Source organism: Puma concolor, chromosome B2 (assembly GCF_028749965.1).
Source record: "Puma concolor isolate L17-30 chromosome B2, mPumCon1.1.hap2, whole genome shotgun sequence".
Classification (NCBI taxonomy): Eukaryota; Metazoa; Chordata; class Mammalia; order Carnivora; family Felidae; genus Puma; species Puma concolor.
The window spans coordinates 63,350,824-63,367,570 of NC_141671.1; the positions used below are offsets into that span (position 1 = coordinate 63,350,824).

The following is a 16,747-nucleotide window of genomic DNA, read 5'->3' on the forward strand; positions in this document are numbered from 1 at the left end:
TAGCTCATGCATTATCTAGGTCATTTGGGGGCATCAGCTGATCTTTATGTTCAATAAACTTTGGGACAAATGAACCAAAGCAGACACGGAGGCTTTTCATACTCTTTCCAAGAGCATTTTGTACTCAAAGAATGTGTATATGGCAGCCTAACACATTGTTAATTACAAACCAATTTCAATAAAATGAAACTGTATGTGTTGTAACACCTTTATAATAGTAACTAGGTATGATCAGACTGCTGAAATCTGTATAAATCAGGGAGATTTCTAAATCAGGGAACATTGTTATATTATTAGAAGGTTAGGTATGCCAAAGATGCTGACTTTTGACTTCCAGATTAGCACAGTCACTGCCTAGGGATGAGGGGATGGTATGGTGGGGTACTAGCTGATAGCTCAATATCATGTGATGTTAAGTATCAGCTTCCTCATCTGATAATAACTCCTACAGTTAATGTGAAGCATGGCAATAAGTTGTAGTGTCAGAGAGAGTTTGCATCATCTGTTCCACGTGAATAGTGTTCTGTTTTCTATACAATTACATAATGTTATCACTTTAACAAAGGACATGCAAGTCAAAATATTACCTAAAGTGTAAAAATTCTTACGCAGTGAAAGCTTCTGTTGCATTAAAATATATTTTTTGCTGCCTCATTGTCCTAAGCATCTTTTTCCACTCCATCTAATAACACTTATATTTCAAGCTTGCCAGGTATACTGTGAATACTGAGGAAACCATAAAGTTCTTCTAATTCACACTACAGTATAAATAATTACCAAGTCAGTTCTTCTCCAAAGGGTTTGTACTTCATAAGGAATAATTTTAAAGGAGGCACCAGAGGGGCGCCTGGGTGGTGCAGTCGGTTAAGCGTCCGACTTCAACCAGGTCACGATCTCACGGTCCGTGAGTTTGAGCCCCACGTCGGGCTCTGGGCTGATGGCTCAGAGCCTGGAGCCTGTTTCCGATTCTGTGTCTCCCTCTCTCTCTGCCCCTCGCCCGTTCATGCTCTGCCTCTCTCTGTCCCAAAAATAAATAAACGTTGAAAAAAAAAAAAAATTAAAGGAGGCACCAGAGAGGACTTTGCAGTTCAAATGCAGGGTGAGACATTTTTTAATGGAGAACCAACAGGAAAAAGAAAATCAAATCATACCCCAAAACAAATTAATATAGTTTATTCATATGCTTATTCATTCTATAAATATGGGCTGCCTATAATATTCTAGGCACTGTTGATGTTTTATTTTTTATCATAAAAATGTAGTTCTTACCTTTAAAAAAGACTAAGGATTATAAAGCTAACACTGTATTAGTTTTGTGAGACATTAAAAAATGAGAAAAAAAGAAAAAGATATCTTTCATGGTTTTTAATTTTTTTTTCCTAATTGGACTTTTATTTACTGGAAACTATGAGCAGAAGTAATTTTTCTTTTTTCACTGGGGAAGTGCCACATACTAGGAGGGCTAATAGGATGCCACTTTATTGCAAGGTGACTCGTTCTGGGGCAAAGAGCTTAGTAATATGGCAGCCCGATTTTTGAGCTAACATTCTTTCTAAATATATTTAAAAGAGATACTAAAAAGTATAGGTTCAATATTTTTACATAGTTAGGGTCAAATCCACAATTTGTGGCTGATATGTTACAAATCCTGCTTCTTTGCATCTTTCTCCATGTTGCAGGGTAATGTCTCTCGAAAGCCAATGTATTTGTTATGTGCCTCCTGTACTTGTCAGCCTTCAATATCTGCCTCTTGTTCTCAGGACAGACTTACTGATGTGTGCTGCCACTCTCTTTATAATTTCATACAGGGCTGTTCCTCCAGCCTCATCAGAGATCTTTTCCTCTCTATTCTTATATCCTGTTATTTTACATTTTTTTTTATTTATTTATTTTTTTTTAATTTTTTTTTTCAACATTTATTTATTTTTGGACAGAGAGAGACAGAGCACGAACGGGGGAGGGGCAGAGAGAGAGGGAGACACAGAATCGGAAACAGGCTCCAGGCTCCGAGCCATCAGCCCAGAGCCTGACGCGGGGCTCGAACTCCCGGACCGCGAGATCGTGACCTGGCTGAAGTCGGACGCTTAACCGACTGCGCCACCCAGGCGCCCCAATTTTACATTTTTTTAATGTAACAAAGCATGGGATCTTTTTTTTTTTTTTTTTTTCCACGTTTATTTATTTTTGGGACAGAGAGAGACAGAGCATGAACGGGGGAGGGGCAGAGAGAGAGGGAGACACAGAATCGGAAACAGGCTCCAGGCTCTGAGCCATCAGCCCAGAGCCTGACGCGGGGCTCGAACTCACGGACCGCGAGATCGTGACCTGGCTGAAGTCGGACGCTTAACCGACTGCGCCACCCAGGCGCCCCTGGGATCTTTTTTTATTAGGCACCCCGCCTTTACCTGCTGACATTCTTCTCATTTAGCAGGGCTCACTTTGTCTTAATGTCTTCCTTCAAAAGGCTTTCCTGACTCTGTAATCATTCACCACCCCCCCCACAACATCTCTTGGCACCCTCTTTTCAAGTATCAGAGCACCTAGCACACATTATTACAGTTACTTTATTACTTACTGTCAAGCATTTAACTCCATGAGGGCGAGGACTGTATTTGCTTTGTCTAGTGCTTAGCACAATGCTGGCCCATAGTAGATGCTCAGTTATTTTATGTTGAATGTGTGAAATATGTTCAATTTGCTATATACCCTTGACTCTTGAGCAATTGGCTTTTGAAGTGTGTGGGTCCACTTATACATGGGTCTTTAAAAAATAGTTCATGCTGTTCTATAACTGTATTTTCTAAATAATATTTTCTTTTCTCTACCTTATTATAAGAATACAGTATGTAACACATATGTGTTAATTGACTGTTTATGTTATTAGTAAGGCTTCTGGTCAACATCAGGCTTCTAGCATTCAACTTTTTGGGGAGTCAAAAAGTAATATATGAATAGACATTTTTTAAAGTTATACATGGATTTTCATGTGCAGGGGAGGGGGGACAAGTGCTCCTAACCACCTACATTGTTCCAGGGTCAACTGTATTTCCTGAGTGAGCATTGGTGTATAAGGCACTATTCTGTGCAACATGAATATGACTAAGACATATTCTTTCTCTTCATGTAGCATTCCATTTAGTATGTGTAGGCACATGGGGATAAGTCATAACACAAATCCTATTATAAGGGAATATTGAAGGAGCCAAAGAGAGTCCGTCATAAATGATTATGGGGATTTACTCTCAGGGATCAGAGGTCATGGAATCTCTTGGAGAGCAGAGTTCACTGTGGAACATTTTGATTAGTGTTTTGGAAGGTAAACTCTTTCTTTGAATAGGTAGCTTTTAATTAGCTTTTTTGATAAATGAATAAAACATGGCTTTGTTTCCTTTATGCTTGTGTTTTAGTATAAAATGGAAAAAAAACGATTATCATATTCATAGGTTCATACTGAGTTCAACAAAATATTTGATGTATATTTAAGTATTATTGTAATTATGGTTTTTATTTTGTCAGGCAAGTTACATCCAGATTTTGTGTATGCAGGTCTGTGATTATAATAATCCATTTCTAATTGCTTGTGTGAAATCTATAACTCCTTTTTTGTACATTTTTGTATCCTCCTAGGTGTTGATAAACTGTATTCATTAGCAATATTCAATGTTGTTTTAAGATTATTTGACTTTGACTTAGAAATGTTACATTCCCATTCATTTCATGAATATTCCTCTAATGCTTTTTCTAAACCTGGAACATATATGGATCTTATTTCCACAGAAAATTATGGATATTATCAATAATTGCTCTATTACCACAAGGAAAAAATATATATTTAGACTGTAGAGTCTCAAGGTATTTCAAAAGATCTTTTGAAGCAGTGATTCAATATTGGTAATATATGTATTTTGCATACAAATAATAGTTATTATGCTTTCATGTATAACATTTAAGCCACAGGATCTGAAGTTCTCATTTCCTGTTGGGAGTTTTCCATGTAAATGTAGTTCTTTAATCTGAAAAGCTATAAATTTCCATTTTATTACATTAAGCATACAGTGGAATGATAATGTTTTGGTGTGATTTTTAAAAAAAGGTCTTAAAAGAAGGCTATGCTTCCTTTACATTGCATCATCTTCTTCTATTCTGTGATAATAGCCTATATAATTGTCTCCCTAACTTGAAATTTACTCTGTGGATGGGATCACTCTCTTTCTTTTTAGTGGCCCATAGACTCCTCCCTTAGCCAGTGACAAAACCTCACCTATAGTAGTTTATACTTCTTCCTTGCTCTTACTATAAATAAGTTCATACACCTAAAAAAGCTTTGTGGAATCATGTGATACAAAAGAGGCTCCTAACGTTTATTTCCCTGGAAGATCAATTCTGTAAGCACACATTCCCATCTGCTGCCACTTCTATTACAAGTTTTGTAAGTCAGATGTGAGGAACCAGCTTGCAGACCAAGAAAATGTTCATGATGGCAAGTTTGTCCTTCTAAGGTGCTCTGTGAAGCTGCTCATATAGAAAGGCACATCAGAAGAATTAATTTTAAGTATTTTATTATCCTTACTTCTTAACTGACCATTATATAATTTTTATTTTTCTTATCTTTCTTTTAGGTAAATGATTAAAAGAAAGATCAATACTCTTCTTTTCAAAGTACTAAAATGAAAAAAAGAAATTAGCTATTTAAATGTATTTTTCTAACCTACTTACTAAGCTGATTTTGTGAAGAACCATCATATTATACCGATGGAAATACTGGGGCAAGATAGCTTTAAAACTATAGACATTTATTCAATTAAAATGAGACTTAGTGAGACTTGATCTCAAACAAGAAGTCAGGCATATTGCCTAGATTGGTGTTCTGTCAATGAATATTTGTTTAATCATATATTATGAATAAAAATGGAAGAATTCAAAGAGAATTTGACTGGAATGCGAAGTGCTCAATTTTAGTCCCTACCTCTGTCTCTCACTACAGGAGGGACCCAGGCTCCCCCTCCACCTCTAAAATGAGATCACTGCTTTGGTTTCCAGCATTTCCAAAGTTCATCTAAATTTAAAATAGATTTCATTTTTGGAATCAATGTGAACTTTGCTATATTATTTCATTTATTCAACTTATTCAAATGCCTTCTAAGTACTTTCTTTATGCCAGGCACCTTGCTAGGCACAGAGATGGAACAGTTCCTGTGCCGTGGGGCTCAGGGTCTAAGAGGAGACAAACATTACATAATCACACAAATAAGTAGCCAAGTAGAAATTGTGATAAGTGCTGCAAAGACATTGTGGAGGGTGTCAGGGGAGACAATAATAGAATAAACCTAAGTGAGATTGTGAGTTGGGACTCCTCTCTCTGAGAGCCAGAGCTTGAAGCCTAAGCCTGAAGAGTGAGGAAGCTGTAGCCAGGTAAAAAGTGTAGCAGAACCCAGTGTTCTAGGTGGAAGAAAGAGTTCATAGAAAAGCCCTGAGGTGTGAAATTGCCCGCGGGTCCAGTACTTGGTCTGAGATGAAGTTGGAGAGAGGGCAGAATGTACATCGTGGGAAGCCTGAGGCAAGCATGGGGCTTTCTTCTTAAATATGATAAATATCTGAGAGTGACAGAGATTGAGAGAGAGGGGTAGGTGTGGAAGAAAGGTGTGTGCAATGCAACGAAGATAAGATTCTAGATGGGCAGGAGGTTTGGCTTTTTTCCCCCTTTGTTTATTTTATAAAGATTTGCCTTTTTTCAAAAGTCTGGGTTCTCAAAGAAATAATTTCAGGCAAGAGTACACATGAAATTTAAGCATCTGAAAATGTTATTTAAAAGGTTTCATGTACCTCCTAGGAGTACTCATACCCCAGCTTAAAAATTACTGATATAAAACACGATGCCTGATTTCAGAGAGTTTGTATTCCAATTGGATAGAAAAGATATGAACATATGAAAAGTTAATTAATCATAAAAGATTTAAATAACAGTTTAGGACAATAATAGAGGATCTATATAATAAGCAAAGCATGTAAAATTTCATAATCAATTAAGTAGACACTGACTTGTCAGAAGCCCGTGATGCTCATGGAATTCTTTGGTGATCTTGAAAAACTGACAGAATTTGAATGATTTGAAAGGAGGGTTTATGACATCTCAGGACTAACAGTAGTGGGGTTTATAGAAAGGAAAAAGTGGGGTGATATATTTCCCATTTGGTGGAATAATCAGAAGTCAGACAATTTGACTAAAGAATATGGAATGCCAGCCTTCAGAATTTGTACTTTATTAGAGAAGCCATAAGACCCACTGTAGACTTTGGAGTAAGGGAAAGCTAGAATCAAAATGATATATAGAAAATATCTACAGAGAGCCTTAGCAAAGAGATTGGAAGAAAGAAATGGTCATCACATTTAGAAGTCTAGAGTCAGAATCCTGTCCTAAGTCAATAAAGGGCTGGAGTGATGGAGTGATGGATGTGAAAATAGGGAGGGAGAAGTATTTTTGAGAGAGCAAATGAAAGTTCAAAAAAAAAAGGAAGAAAAGACAAGACAAGACTGGGTAATTGAGTATGAAACTATAGGAAAAGCAAGGAGTCCTAGAAAGTAGAAATTTGCGTTTATAAATTTAAAGAATAGTTTCTATGACTATTTAATCAACTAGAATGTTTGAGGAACTATATTTCATTAAATTAATAACATTTTCTAGTAAAATATACAGCTTACACACCAACTGGAAATACTGTCTGTTCTTAGCCTACATTTCACTTGCTTGTTGTGATGGTAGATGAGAGCATCTGTATCTCTACTATTGTCAAATCCTGATATTTTCACCTGATAGTATACCACACTGGTGTTTACCTTATTTGACATTATTTACTCACCCCTCTCACTATCTCATAAACTGGGAAATACAATAATCATTACTTGTTGGCCATACTTCATTAATGTGACTCCCCACGTAGTTGTCTTCCAATAGATGCAGTTTGGGCAATGATGACCATGTGTAACTGTTTCTATAACTTCTCTCTGCCCAGAAAGTAAACGTATAACACTTATTAGAAATATGGACTATCTCACATATATTCTCTCCATTCTCTTTTTTCAGTAATAGCTTTCAAAAATCATAGTTTGATCTAACCAAAATTCATTTCCAAGCAACGAATTATAGTTTAATAAACTGCCTACATTCAAAATATCTTGTTTATTATCAGAAAATTTTCAAAGTGCTTTTTAAAATAAATAGTTTAATAAAATTAATCCAAATTAAGAAAACCGATGAGGCACCAGGGTGGCTCAGTTGGTTGAGCATCCAACTTTGGCTCAGGTCATGATCTCACGGTTTGTGAGTTCGAGCCCCTCATTGGGCTCGCTGCTTGGGATCTGCTTCAGATCTTCTGTGCACCTCTCTCTCTGCCCCTCCCTGACTCATGCTTGCTCTCTCAAAAATAAATAAAACATTAAAAACAATCTTTAAAAAAATAAAACTCAACAAAAAAGATTAGAATTAAAATCAACCATAATCATACCATCCAGAGATAACTACTGTTAATATGTTAGCATATATTCCCCCCCAGCTTATTTCTTCTGCATATACCTAAAATATAACTTTTGTTAAAGAAATGTGATTCTTATTTTATATAATGAAAATATCATTCTATATATACTGTTGTATGATATGCTTTTCTCAATTCATAATTAGTTTTAATGTCTTTTCAATGAATGACTGTAATCAACATCATCCCTATAAGCTCTTTGAAATTTCATTTCAGTAACTTTCTTGTTTTGTATGTTTAGATGGTTTTCAGTGTTTTCTGCTATAAATATAGTTGTAAACATTTGCATTTTCACATATATAGAGATACAGGATATTTTATTATAAAACTGTTTTAATATATATACACACATATACATATACATATGCATCTATATACGTGTTTGTGCATATTCACACACTTGTCTGATTATTTCTTTAGTGATATTATTTCTAAAAGTGAAATTTTGGGGCCTAAATCTGTGCAGTTTTAAGACTTGCCACGCATAATTTCAAACTGTCTTATTTCCCCAAGAGAATATGGAAATATTCATTTCCTCAACAATAAATCAATAATCAATCTACTAGAGAGAACATATATATCTTAGTGTTTTAATTTCCGTTTGGAGAGTGAACTATAGGTGAACATTGTAGTCTTGTATTATTGCTCATTTATATTTTTTCTGTCTGACCTGCCTCTTCATATTCTTTGCCCATTTTCCATAAGTGTTCAAATCAATTTCTTAAATATTCTTTTATGATCATCAACCAACACAACCAGTTTTAAAAGATTATTAAAATAATTAGATTTATTATATCTGTCCTTACATTGCAAAATAATTTTCTGTGCCATGGCAAAAAAAACAAGATAGTAAACAGCTGATATTGTTCAACATTAATAATTTAACGCTAATTTTTATAGTAATTTAGTGCTATTTTACTAAATTCTTTATTCAAATACTGTTTTAATTAAAATTATTAAAGTAGTGACATTTACTAACATTATCTTATATGAGTTATTTTTATTTTATGAGAACTATCTTCATAAAGACACCTAAATATATCAAAAGGCTATATCTTATAAAAGTTAAAAAGTTGAGTGGGAGCCCTACACCACCATTGAGGGTGAACCATATAATCACCAATATATGAACAGGCAGCATATTGCAGAAAATTTCAAAGTTCGTTTGCATGAATAATCATAAAAATTAAAATCTCCACTCACACATCTGATAGGCAAAAGGGGGTGAGTTTTTACACTTTCCATATTGATACTTTTTCCCCAGTGTTGTGTTTACTGCTTGCCAAAACAGTGCCTTTCAGTTTCTGACAGAAACTCTTACTTAATTAAAGAGTAAGAAAATTTAGTCTTCTCATAACTAGAGTTTAGGTGGAAATTTAGGGATATAGGAACAAGTTGAGATTCACTGTGGAAGATCAGGTTATGATGGTGTTCATGGATCAGTCAGGTGAGAGCAAGGCAGACAGGGAAGGGTAAGACGAAAATACTGCAAAGCATACATAACCACATTTCTCAAGTATTCACAGGAAATCAATGACAAAAGTACCTTATTAATGCAGCTTAATAATCCTTTATGTATTAATGAGTAGAGATGTGGTAATAGTATGAAATGATTTATTCCACAATTAACAATTTGTTTATGAACATAAATCTTCTATATGATTATGGAAGAGGTAGACCTCATCAGTCTTTGTGCATTTGATCACACAGACTTGAATTGTCAAATATGATAAATTATTTTGGTCTCATTATTTATTTAATTGATGCTTATTTGTCAGGTGTGAGACACATTTTGAGAATTGAATACATGACAAAGAACAAAGCTCCTGCCCTCCCCTTACATTATAATTTGGAAATTGATAACAACCAGTTATAGAATGTAATAGAGTTAATGATATTAACCCATTAATTAATTCTTATTATTCTATGGATGGTCAGTGATGATTACTTTGAGGGAATGGTGTTTGAGCAAAGTCCTGGGAGAATTCTAGAGGTACCTGGAGGAAAGAGCATTTAAAGCTGAAGGAATAGCAAATGGGGTGGCCCTCAGACAAGCATATGCTTGGATTTTAGCATGTTCAAATATTATTTGGAAACTTTGTATTACTTCCTCATTTTCTTATTGAATTAATGTTTCTAGGATTGTATTATGTAATTGTAGCTGTAGGTGAATTAATAGTAACATCAAATACATTAATTGGTCCAAATGGATAGAAAATAGGAAATATAAAAATTATGTTCATTAACGGATTTGCTTTTAGACACATTGAGTTTTTAATTTTATTTTTAATGTTAGAAATGACTCACAAATAAAGGTTGATTGATGTAGATGTCAGAGGAAAGACTCAATTAGGATAGGTATAATATTTGGACAAAAATATAATTTGTTAGTATATAAATTTTAGCAAAAGTATTTTATTGGTGCGACTAATAACCTGTAATAACTAAATGCATTAACATCGTTCTGCTTATCCAAATATTGAAGCTGAGATCCTATTTCAGTTCAGCATCTTGACCTCCTTGATTTAAGTTATAACTAAATATAAATAGATAAATAAATAAATAAATAAATAAATAAATAAATAAAAATAAAATAAGCAGTAGCATCTTAGAGCAATAACTCTTCTAAAAGTTATATCCACATCTGGTTCTGGGATTTTTATTGATGGCTAATCAAGCTGAGATTATGGGATTATTAGGTGCCCATTATAGTGGGCACCTAATGAAACCAGTTATATGACATCTACACTTTAGACTCTATACTGTTTGTCTCTTCAGACTGAGATCAAATAATTATTCCTGACATCTACGTGAATAACAATGGCCATGGAACATGGAGCTTGTCAATAGCACTTGTAGATTAATCCAAAATTATGGGATATAATTTCCATATTCCTTTGTATTTACATATATTTTTGTATGTATAGTTATGTATGAACAGTATTAAATTTGTATATAGATATGCATAGTAATAAGTATTGTTGGGAAACTCTATAGATGACCTTCAACTAATTATGAATTTTGAAATATTTCAAGTGGTTTCTACAAATGTATATGCAAATAAAATACTTCAATAATATTTTCTGTACAATTTCTGATTTAAATGAAATCATTTTTTTCTTGAAATTCCTTCTTTCAATAAAATCCTAAGGAAACAGTAATGTAATTAGTTAATCAAGATGTCAGCTTATCTGTTCTTCATTGTATTGCCACCCATCAAGAGAACTGTGCTAAGAATCCAAGAGCAAATCATGACTTTTACATTCTCAGGCATTCATCTTGGACTAAACTGAGAATTGAAATCTTGGCAGAGGTTGACTTACAGGTAGGTACAATCACTTGAAAATTTCACACATGATGTTCAATTTATCCTTAGCAAATACTTTTGCCCTGACGAAACAGAACATTTTATGCTTCTTTTTACAGGTAAGAACAATCCAACTGAGTGACTCAAAAGTGACTGAAGACTTCAATTCTCACTCCCAAACTTTTTTAAAGGAACATTGTTATACTAGAAAAATCTTTACAAAGACATTTGACTTATTTTGATACCTAGATAAATCAAGGCAGGATATTTTTTTACAGCCACAATAAAATCTGTAATGAACTGAGGGATGTTGTATATTCTATTTAATTCACTTAAATAACTATACTAGGTTGCTGCCTGGGAGATAAATATTTATAGGCTATTCTTAAATCTAATAACAACTTCAGAGAGCAAAAAGCATTTATGATGGATCTTAAATAAGGAAAGTTTAGACAATCATAAATGGGGTGAGGTGAGGGTGAAATACATAGGACAGGTTTCTGGAACAGCAAACAAGCTATGAAAAAAAAAAAAAAACAAAAACTGTAGAATTAGAAATCCAACATTATTTTTTATGGCAGTACTGGGAAAACAGTATGTTTCTTTGAGCAACATGTATCTTTGAAGAGCTTGGTTAAAACTTTAGTTTAAGATTAATCTACCAATGCTGATTTGGAATGAAATTTATCAGGAAAATTATAACTATAGCCTAGGCAAGAATCAATTAAGAAATATTGGAATTAAAAACATGTAAGAGGCATTATGACAGTAGATTATTTATGATTTAGAACTTAGTAAACACCTTCCTGAATGGGAAAGAAGGAGTACAGATGACTTGAAGTTGGTGGCTAAGACATTAGTAGCACCACAATGAAAACCTAGGATGAGTTAATGGTCTCAGGGAAAAAACAGTACATTTATGAACATGGTGAAATTAAGTTGCTCTGTGAAGTTGAAGGCTGCCAGAAAGCTGTGTCTTGAACAGAAGAAGAGAAAAGGGAAGAGCTGATGAGGAAGGAGGCATAGAAGAAATCATAGAAATGGAAGAGTCAGGAATATGAAAAATGACAATGAGGAAGCCAAGAGTAAACTTAGGTGGAGGAGCTGAAGTACAGAGACCATGAAGATATGGATGATGTTCCAGAGCAGAAAACCTGAGAAAATGTCCCTGTACTAATGAAAGTGTTCTCTCTCTGTGCTGTCCAATATGATGACCAGAAAGCACATATGATTATTGAGGAGCATAATCTTGCTTAATTTTAATAAACTTAAATTTGTATAGTCATATGTGGCTGGTGGCTACTGAATGGATAAGTACCATTATAGAGACTTAAAATATTTGTCTTGCTACAGTCACTTTTCCACTCAGCCACCAAGTGACATTCCTGAAATATAAATTAGAACATGTCCTTCCCCTGCTTAAAATTCTCCAGTGGCCCTTCAGTGTCTGGGAGTAACATCCAAACTACTGAATCATGGCTGAAGAAGGTGTCTCCAATTTCACTGTCCCTGACCAAAGCCCTAGCCACAACAGCCAAGTTCCCCAAATAGGCTGATGATTTTCCAGGTCAAGGCCTTTGTCCTTGTTTCTCCAATGCTTCATGCTATTTCCTTCTGCTTTTTACAGTACCCACTTCCTTTTGGTCTTTCACGTCTCCATTCAACTGTCATTCCTCAGGTCTTCCTTGAGCTCCTTATCTACGTTAGCCAGATTGCCCCTATTATTTTCCAACCTAACACTCAATTTACTCTTTTTATGCCACTGATCATAATTTGTACTCATTTATTTATTTGTTCCCTCAGCCTCCCTGCTGGATTGTAAATTTCCAAAGGGCAGGGATCATGTGTCTTATAGTTCCTAAACCTATCAGAGTGCCTGGCATATAGTATGTGTGCAGTAATTACTGGTTAAGTATTGATAAAATATCAAAACAAAACAAAACAAAGACTGCCTGATGATGAAAGAATATGTGATTACTAATCAGAAGTTTCCATAAATAATTTTTTGTTGTTAAATGAATACATTTCAGTGAATACTCAGCAAAGTTTACACAGATGGGTAAAATATATACCTTGAAAAGTCCACTTAAGCAGAAGAAATTAAACTAATATCAGTTGAAAAATACAGTATTTAATGGGGAAGGAATTTGCATAACTTTTAAAGCCTCAAGTCTAGAATTCCTAGCCTCTCTAGTTCTTTTTTTTTCCAATATATGAAATTTATTGTCAAATTGGTTTCCATATAACACCCAGTGCTCATCCCAAAAGGTGCCCTCCTCAATACCCATCACCCACCCTCTCCTCCCTCCCACCCCCCATTAATCCTCAGTTTGTTCTCAGTTTAGCCTCTCTAGTTCTACCCAGCTTCTTCCTACCCTAGGGGAAGATTGTGTTTCTTAGCTACTCCTCTAATGCCTGCTTCTGATTTATCCTTTGAACTTTTATGACCCTTGAAAGCACCGGAAACTTTTTGTTCAGGGTATTTTCTGGAGTTTTCAATAATAATGGAAGGTTGACACTACTGTTATTAACTATGTAGAAAACAAAATAAAATAAAACCTGTGATTCTCAAACTGGCAGTTTATTAAAGAAAATGAAAGGATCTGTTATTGCTTGAAAATTCTTGAGAAATAAGGACAATTCATCACCCAGGAAAACAGTTGTGTACTTTCATTGTATGAGTGAAATAAAGCAGCTGGCCTGTTGAACTGCTTCCATTAGTTAAGTAACCAGGAAATAATACTTTCAATAAAATTTTATTTCACTAGGAATGAAACTGATGGTGCAACATTTTTAGATTTTTAAAATAAAAGACATAATCTAAGCTATGTCTTTTAAAAGTTAAACCTAAAAAGAATTACATATACAAAAATCAGTATTTTTCCTTAGGATTTAAAATGAGGGCTCCTGTCTATTGACAATGAAAAACCGAAACCCTATCTCCAGGGCAACCAGGCGATTGTTTTTTCAGTGTTATGCTTCCATTCGACTGTTATCAATGTCTTAAAAATAAAAATTGAAAAAAGCAGAAAGAAAAGAAAAGAAAAAGGAAAGTAAAGAACAGAAGAAAGAACATAGTATAAATAAATAGCTTGTATGAAATTGGCAACTTTTTACCTCCAAAGTATGAGTTGAATAAATGCTTAATCTATTTCCAAATATAAGTTAAAAATTAAATTCCATGTATTTAATTTTTTTATGCTAATGTATAGTCTTTATGAATATTAAGGGTCTGGGAAATAAAGATGGATTCTAAGAATAGATTCTAACTTTAACTTTATTTGAATACTTTTAGATCTTCCTTCATCTGAGACTTAGTCCCGTATCCAAATGGGTGACTACAGGAATCAGTTAGAAAAGCATAAAATTTATTAAATGGGTACAGATAATATAAGTATAGATAACATATGTATTTTAATGGTATTTTAATAATATAAAATTAAGCTTTGATTATTAAAACAAATAGTCCCCAAAATTGTAGATAATCCCCAATTATCTACAATACTATCTACAATAGTCCCCAAATTGTAGATAATCTTATGAATAATCGTATAAAATATCTTTTCTTTTGAAATATTTTTTCTAATTCCTTCATCTTCTTATTGAGTTAATACAGTCACCCCTTGACCCTTTACTTCGCAGACTGTGTCTTTTAAATTAGAAAATCATAAAACTTCCCCACATGGAAATACTGAACTTTCTGGCTAAAGTCCCAAATTAAAGAGTGAAAGGAAAATGGGTCTTTGTTTTAGCAATATTAATGATAACGTGGGGCATAAAAATGGGACATTTTGTTTGAGCTATGGAAGGTTTTCCTGATATAAACGTGGTATTTCCCGAATGTCTATTCTGGGAAAGGATTCTCATATTATGTGAGTTACAAAGTTCATGTCATTAATATGTTGCTAAACTATGCTTCCTAAGGTAGAGAATTTGAGAAAATTAAAAGCAGAAGACTCTCAAATGGTGAAAATTACAGCATGAGTCCTCAAAAGACTATGTGTTTCCTTTATTTGCTTCCCTTGCCCAAAGGGAGATGTTAGAAAGTAGATAATTACCTTGTGAACTCATGTTGTATACACAGACGGATTGGTTAGTATGAAAAGAAATTGCATTAATGGCCTGTGAAATGCAGATGAAGTAATTATTTAGATAGCTCCGTCAAAACACTAACTCATTCTGATCTCAAAAATTTAAATGAGTCGAAGGAACATGTGGTGTGCCCCAGTAATTTTGACATAAACATTTCACTTCAAATCATAAGAGTTAAGATACAAGCTTAATTTGTTACTTCAAATAACTATTAATCCACTTGCTATGTGAATTAACATATTTTTTATGTCAGTATTCCATGCGTGTAATCAGACAAAATTCCATTTATCATTTGGTAATCCCTAACCAACTTTATGTTATGAAAAGCATCACTTTTGGAAAAAACAAAAATAAAAACCTCATTGATGTCAAAATCAAGTTCTCCTAGCTAAAAGGAGTTAGTGGAAAAAATAATAGGAGTGGTATTATATATATATGTGTGTATATATATATATATATATATGAAAAAATAATTGGGGTGGTATTATATATGCGTTGTGTGTGTGTATGTGTGTGTATATATATATATATATATATATATATATATATATATATGATATAAAGAGAGTAATAATTTATACAAACAAAATACATGATTATTTTTTATTAAAAGAAATTATGGACCTGAGGGCAGAAGGAAAAACCATATATATATATATATATATATATATATATATATATATATTTAAACATAGGAAACAAAAATTCTGGAAGGCTTTCTCTTCTGCAACAGATCATAGTCATTAGTATGATCCTTCCCCAAATATTACTCTACTTTGGCATTCCCTTTTTCCAGAGTTCAGAAAATATTCTATTGGCTTCACAATCTGCTGAATCTGATAAGTCTGATTATTTTCTAAGTTCAATGTTGTGCAGACTACATTTCCGGAAGTGTTGAAACAAGTCACACTGTCTTGAAATACAATGTCTTGTACATTTGCATTTTCCTTTGTGTACATTTTGCAAGTCTTGTGGAATGTGTACTCACTGTGCAGAATTTTGCAAATTTTTTTGATGCTTAAGAAGATATAATTCTGAGTATGGGGTTCTAGAATGCAACCAAGAGGGTAAAATTGAACAAATTGGTCTGTGCACCACTCTACAGCTCTGTTGTGTATTCTGTCGGAGGGGAGGTTGTATGCTGTTACTTAAGAAGAATAAACTGATTCTCCCTCACGTGAAAATATTTCATATTTTAAAACATAGTCATAAAGAATCTCTCTGTCTTGAAATTTGATATTGATAAAAGATTAATATATTTACACTGTACATCTGTTATTCAGATTAATGCTTCCTAGTGTTTTCTGGTGATTAAAGCCACCAAGAAATTTGTTAAAAATACAAAAAAAATCACGACCCACAGCAGATCAATGAAATCTAAATGCCTAGGGGTGGGGGGACCTGGGAATTTAAGTGATATAATTTTTCTGTTGAATGGTCATTAATTTATATATATGTGTGTGTATATATATGTATATATATGTGTGTGTATATATATATATATATGTATAGACACACATACACACACATATATATATGTATGTATATATATATTTAAGTGTTTATTTTTGAGACAGAGAGAGATAGAGCATGAATGGGGGAGGGTCAGAGAGAGAGGGAGACATAGAATCTGAAACAGGCTCCAGGCTCTAAGCTGTCAGCACAGAGCCTGATATGGGGCTCAAACTCATGAACCACGAGTCAAAAGTCGGACACTTAACTGACTGAGCCACCCAGACAACCCCTCAATTTATATATTTTTGAAGAAACAGTTTATGTTAGTAACAGATCTCATCTGCACTAGTAGACAAGAAAAGGA

At 33.8% G+C, this 16,747-nt stretch overlaps 1 protein-coding gene across 4 annotated transcripts in view; it reads left to right on the forward strand.

Annotated features, from left to right (window-relative positions):
- ADGRB3 (adhesion G protein-coupled receptor B3) overlaps positions 1 to 16,747 on the forward strand; it is a 731,624-nt gene that overhangs the window by 252,023 nt on the left and 462,854 nt on the right. The window contains exon 1 of one of the 4 annotated variants that reach the window (XM_086707170.1): positions 10,838 to 10,854. The exons of the other annotated variants lie outside the window; for them this stretch is intronic. The gene's annotated coding sequence lies outside the window, so the exon portion shown is untranslated. Of the gene's footprint in view, positions 1 to 10,837; positions 10,855 to 16,747 lie in introns of those variants that run through there. 4 annotated transcript variants of the gene reach the window in all.